At 47.6% G+C, this 6,000-nt stretch overlaps 1 protein-coding gene across 2 annotated transcripts in view; it reads left to right on the top strand.

The window, feature by feature from the left end:
- rgs6 (regulator of G protein signaling 6) overlaps positions 1-6,000 on the top strand; it is a 136,168-nt gene that overhangs the window by 98,794 nt on the left and 31,374 nt on the right. The window lies entirely within an intron of this gene.

Below are 6,000 nucleotides of genomic sequence, written 5' to 3'. Positions count from 1 at the left end.
TAAACTCTTAAATATAGATATTCTGTCTGGTTAGCACCATTGCCTTGCTGCTGGAAGATCCCTGGTTTGCATCCTGGCCTGGGATCTTTCTGCATGGAGTTTGCATGTTCTCCCTGTGCATGTGTGGGTTTTCTCTGGGTTCTCCCGCTTCCTCTGATAGTCCAAAAACATGCTGAGGTCTATTGCTGATTCTAAATGTCCGTAGGTGTGAATGTGAGTGTGATTGTTAGTTTCTATATGTAGCCCTATGATAGACTGATGACCTGTCAAGGGTGTCCCTTGCCTTCACTCTAAGTCAGCTGGGATAGATTCCAGCCCCCCCATCCCTAATGAGGATTAAGCAGTGTGTAGATAATGGATGGATGTATGAGTGTGTTGCAGATGTAAGCTGTGACCCAGCATGGGTCCTTCTGAACTATACTCCACTGATAGCACATTATAAATATACGCATGAAGTTAAAAGGGTCAGAGAACTGTAGCACATGAGGACATATGTGTAAAATACATTGTAGAGGGAAAGGAAGTTCAGTGTTTTTCTCACAGCGATGGCCGTGTGCATGAACAACTGAGTATGCATGTTCTTGTGCTGTGGTTTTTCTGCACTTCTTTCATGTGATCACTTTAATGGTCCAAGTGTAAAAAGCACATGGAGCCATTCCCCCTCTCTCTCTCCTCGCTCAGGATTTCATACAGAGTTTATATATGGCTGCTGAGTTGTGTGGTAGTTTGTGATAGCTGTCTCCAAAGCGACCAACTTCTCACTTCCCACTCTCTGATGCAAACAAAAACAGCATCTGTGCAGAGAGGGGGTGTCAGCTCTGCAATCAAAACCAGAGTGAATCAAACTCTAATCTTTTTACTCGACTGAAAAGTAGGCAACGTGTTTCGTTTAACATATGAGCAGTTGTGATAATAGGCCACAGGCATATGCTGTCCTGTTGAACCTGAAATCCTGCTTATATCATTCACGTGTGACTCAGTGAGATTTATTTCTTTTGTAGTTACACCTGCTCATCCATCACTGAAAATATTTTTTCCAGTAGCAGTTTCCCAGAACATTTATAAATGTTTCTACTTCATGGTCAGATTAATAAGATGCCCTGGTACACCATAAACTTTTAAAGTGGTGCCTTGGAAAACAATAATAGCCCTCTTTTTTGCAGCCTTATGGATTAAAGGTGGAACACTATCAAGAACCAAAAAGAGAAGTCCAGTTGCCCTCTACTGAAGCTGTTAGGATTACTGTGATCTGGCTGACTGAGGATCTCAACAGACATTAGATATGCCTAATTTCACAGGCAGCCTCTTTGAAAGGGGGCAGCTTAAGAAAGTGCGGTTCTCTCCAATGGACTGAAGAGATGGAGTAAAGATGAGTCACCACAGTATTATAACAAGTCTCTCAGGAATTTGGAATAATGAGGACATAAAAGGATGCAGGGGTTGAAGTAACAAGATGCAGAGTCTAAGGGAGACAGTCTCTGCAATTGCACAAATTACTACAATAAAAGGCAGACAAGATGCTAGCAGGTGTTTTATTGGTATTCACAGGCTAAATATAGCAAAGGATTTAATTGGAATTTGTGTGAAAAGAAAAACTGGTCCAGTGAGGTCAGGGCTCACAGATCAGACTGGAAACAGTAGAAATATGGACTATTCTGTCGGAATAAAGTACTTCTAATTAAAAGTAAACATTGTGTTCTGCTGATGTGGGTTGTTTGGGGTAAAAAAGCTGAAAAGACATGTTCCAAATGAATTGTCTGAATGCTAGTTTTGTTTTTGTGTGTGTGTGTGTGTGTGTGTGTGTGTGTGTGTGTTTTACTAAAACTAAATTCTATTCAATTCACTGTAAGTCAGTATCATTTCAGAGGTAAACATCAAATTAACTCTATCTATAGCCACATTCTACCTGGGAGAATTCTCATGAAGCCCTATTAATACCAAAGAACAACAACAAAAAATCTTAGTTATATAAGCCTGTACCCAATTGATTATATATATCCACACTTGCAATAATGCCACTACTGAAAATATTACTGCATTTAAGCCAGCACAACAGCAAAAAACCTGTAATAATGCACTGGATGCACTCAGAAAACAACTGTCCAGAGAAAATTATATTTGCTGCAGATAAGAATGTATCCACAGCACTGATGACACTGATTCATCATGAGATCACCTCAATGATTTCACTGTTGAAACTGTGAGTCTTTGCAGAAACTCAGTTTTTTGCTTGTAAAAAAAAACAAACAATAACAACAACTTTAATGTCAATTGGGCTATGTAAGATGACAATAATATGATTTTACTGAAATTATCATCCATCCATCCATTGTTTTCCGCTTATCCGGGGCCGGGTCGCGGAGGCAGCAGGCGAAGCAGGTCATTCCAGACATCCCTTCCCCCCAGCGACGCTTTCCAGCTCTTCTTGGGGGATCCCGAGGCGTTCCCGGGCCAGACAAGATATATAATCCCTCCAGCGAGTTCTGGGTCTGCCCCGGGGTCTCATCCCAGGCGGATGTGTTCGGAAAACCTCCAGAGGAAGTCTCCCCAGAGGCATTCAAATCAAATGGCCAAATCACCTCAACTGGCTCCTTTCGATGCGAAAGAGCAGCGGCTCTACTCTGAACTCCCTCCAGATGTCTGAGCTTCTCACCCTATCTCTAAGGCTGAGCCCAGCCACCCTACGGAGGAAGCTCATTTCAGCTGCTTGTATCCGCGATCTTGTTCTTTCAGTCACTACCCAGAGCTCATGACCACAGGTGAGGATTGGGACGTAGATGGACTGGTAAATTGAGAGCTTCGCCTTCCGGCTCAGCTCCCTCTTCACCATGACAGTTCGATACAATGCCCGCATTACTACTAACGCTGCACCAATCCACCTGTCCATCTCACGTTACATTTTCACATCACTCGTGAACAAGATCCCGAGATACTTGAACTCCTTCGCTTGGGGAAGCAACTCCCCCCAACCCAGAGGGAGCAATCCCCCAGTTTCTGGCAGAGAACCATGGCCTCAGACTTGGAGGTGCTGATCCGCATCCCCGCCGCTTCACACTCGGCTGCAAACCGCTCCAGTGCATGCTGAAGGTCATGATGTGAGGAAGCCAACAGAACCACATCATCTGCAAAAAGCAGAGATGCGATCCTGAGGTCCCCAAACAGACACCCTCCTCACCCCGACTGCACCTTGAGATCCTGTTCATGAACACCACAAACAGGATCGGAGACAAGGGACTGCCATGGCGGAGTCCAACACACACTGGAAACGTGTTTGACTTTGTGCCGAGTATGCGGACACAGCTGTCACTTTGGTTGTACAGGGACCGAATGGCTCGTATCAGTGAGCCTGGTACCCCATACTCCCGCAGTACCTCCCACAGAGCCCATCGGGGGACATGGTCGTAGGCCTTCTCCAGATCCACAAAACACATGTGCACTGGCAGGTCGAACACCCATAACCCCCTCACCAGCTCTGCAAGAGTAAAGAGCTGATCCACCTTTCCACGACCAGAACGGAATCCGCATTGCTCCTCCTGAATCCGAGGTTCGACAATCGGTCGGAGCCTCCCTTCCAGCACCCGAGAGTAAACTTTCCCGGGGAGGCTGACAAGTGTGATACCCTTGTAGTTGGAACACATTCTCCAGTCCCACTATTTGAAAATGGGGACCACCACCCCGGTCTGCCACACCCCAGGCACCGTACCCGATGCCCACGCGAAATTGTAGAGACGTGTCAGCCAAGACAGTCCAACAATGTCCAGAGCCTTCAGCATCTCAGGTCGGATTTCATCCACACCTGGCGCCTTGCCACTGAGGAGCTTTGTAACTACCTTGGCGACCTCTGCCATGGATATGGACGAAGATTCCTCTGAGTCTCCAGGCTCTGCGTCCCCCACAAAGGACACGTTTACCGGGTTCAGGAGTTCCTCAAAGTGCTCTTTCCACTGCACGACAACATCCCCAATACGGGTCAACAGTTCTCCACCCCGACTGTACACAGCCTGAGCAAAGCCCTGACTCCCGTTCCTGAGGCATCGGACGGTTTGCCAGAACCTCCTTGAGGTCAACCGAAAGTCCTTCTCCATAGCCTCCCCGAACTCCTCTCACACCCGAGTTTTTGCTTCTGTGACTGCTGCAGCTGCCGCCCTTTTGGCCAACCGGTACCCGTCAGCTGCTTCAGGAGACCCCCGAGCAAGCCAAGCCCGAAAGGCCTCCTTCTTCAGCCTGACGGCTTCTCTCACCGCTGGTGCCCACCAGCAGGTTCTTGGGTTGCTGCCATGACAGGCACCAGTGACCTTCAGGCTACAGATCCTAACAGCCGCCTCTGCAATGGAGGCTTTGAACATGGCCCACTCAGATTCTATGTCCCCAACCTCCCCCAGGATGCAGGAGAAACTCTTCCGGAGGTGGGAATTGAAAACCCCACGGACAGGGTCCTCTGCCAGACATTCCCAATTCACCCTCACTACACGTTTGGGTTTACCAGGTCTGTCCGGCAGCCTTCCCCACCATTGGATCCAACTCACCACCAGGTGGTGATCAGTTGACAGCTCTACACCTCTCTTCACCCGAGCGTCCAAGAAGACATACGGCCGCAGGTCTGATGATACGACTATGAAGTCGATCATCGACCTTTGGCCTAAGGTGCTCTGGTACCAAGTACACTTTTGAGCAACCTTATGCTCGATCATGGTGTTTGTTATAGCCAGTCCATGACTAGCACAGAAGTCCAATAACAGAACACCGGTCAGGTTCAGATCGGGTAGGCCATTCCTCCCAATCACCCCCCTCCAGGTTTCGCCGTCATTACCCACGTGAGCGTTGAAGTCCCCCAGGAAAACTATGGTGTCCCCAGGTGGTACCCCTTCCAGGACACCACCCAGAGATTCCAAGAAGGCTGAGTACTCCGAACTGCTGTTCGGTGCATAAGCACAAACAACAGTCAGAGCCCCACCCCCCACCCCCACCCCACCCCATGACCTCCACCCCCCCTGCAACACGAAGTCGCAAAGAGGCGACCCTCTAGTTCTCCAGGGAGAACTCCAACAAAGCGGTGCTCAGCTGGGGGCACACCCGGCGGCTCTCACCCTGGGCAACTCTGGAAAAGGAGAGAGTCCAACCCCTCTCCAGGATTCTGGTTCCGGAACCCTTGCTGTGCATGGAGGTGAGCCCAACTATATCTAGCCGGTGTTGCTCCACCTCCCGCACCAGCTTGGGTTCCTTCCCCGCCAGTGAGGTGATGTTCCACATCCCCAGTCTATGCCACCCGGGGGTGGTGCGCCTAGATGCCCGCACCTGCATACTGCCTGGTTGGCATAGCACCCAACCCCGATTTCCTGCCCGGTGGGTGGTGGGCCCACTGGGCCTGAAATAATCAATGAAATCACAATGTGTGCATACATTTCACTCGACCTCTCATTTACTTTGGTGAAGGTTTGGATCTGTCTGCTGTCTGATGTCCTTGCTGTTCATCATGTTTGTTCATAGGGACACATGGGCTAAAAGTGGGTTTCAAGAGTTGGATGGTCATTGGTGCTACTGTGATACTGAGGGAGGAGCTCCTACACTACCATTCAAATATTTGGGGTCACCCAGACAATTTCATGTTTTCCATGAAAACTCACACTTTTATTCATGTGCTAACATAATTGCACAAGGGTTTTATAATCATCAATTAGCCTTTCACCATGATTAGCTAATACAGTGTACCATTAGAACACAAGAGTGATGGTTGCTGGAAATGGGCCTGTGTACCAATGTACCCCTATGTAGATATTCCATTAAAAATCAGCCATTTCGAGCTAGAATAGTCATTTACCACATTTATTAATTATTTATTTATCTATTAACCTTTATTTACCCAAGAAAAATCCCATTGAGATTAACAACCTCTTTTGCAAGGGAGTCCTGGCCAAGATAGACAACAACAAATACGAAACACAATTAGAAAATTACATAGTTAAAACATAATTAAAACACGAGCAAAAAACAAATAAAAAT

Source organism: Amphiprion ocellaris, chromosome 12, assembly GCF_022539595.1.
Source record: "Amphiprion ocellaris isolate individual 3 ecotype Okinawa chromosome 12, ASM2253959v1, whole genome shotgun sequence".
Classification (NCBI taxonomy): domain Eukaryota; kingdom Metazoa; phylum Chordata; class Actinopteri; family Pomacentridae; genus Amphiprion; species Amphiprion ocellaris.
This window is presented reverse-complemented; position numbering and strand designations above follow the sequence as displayed.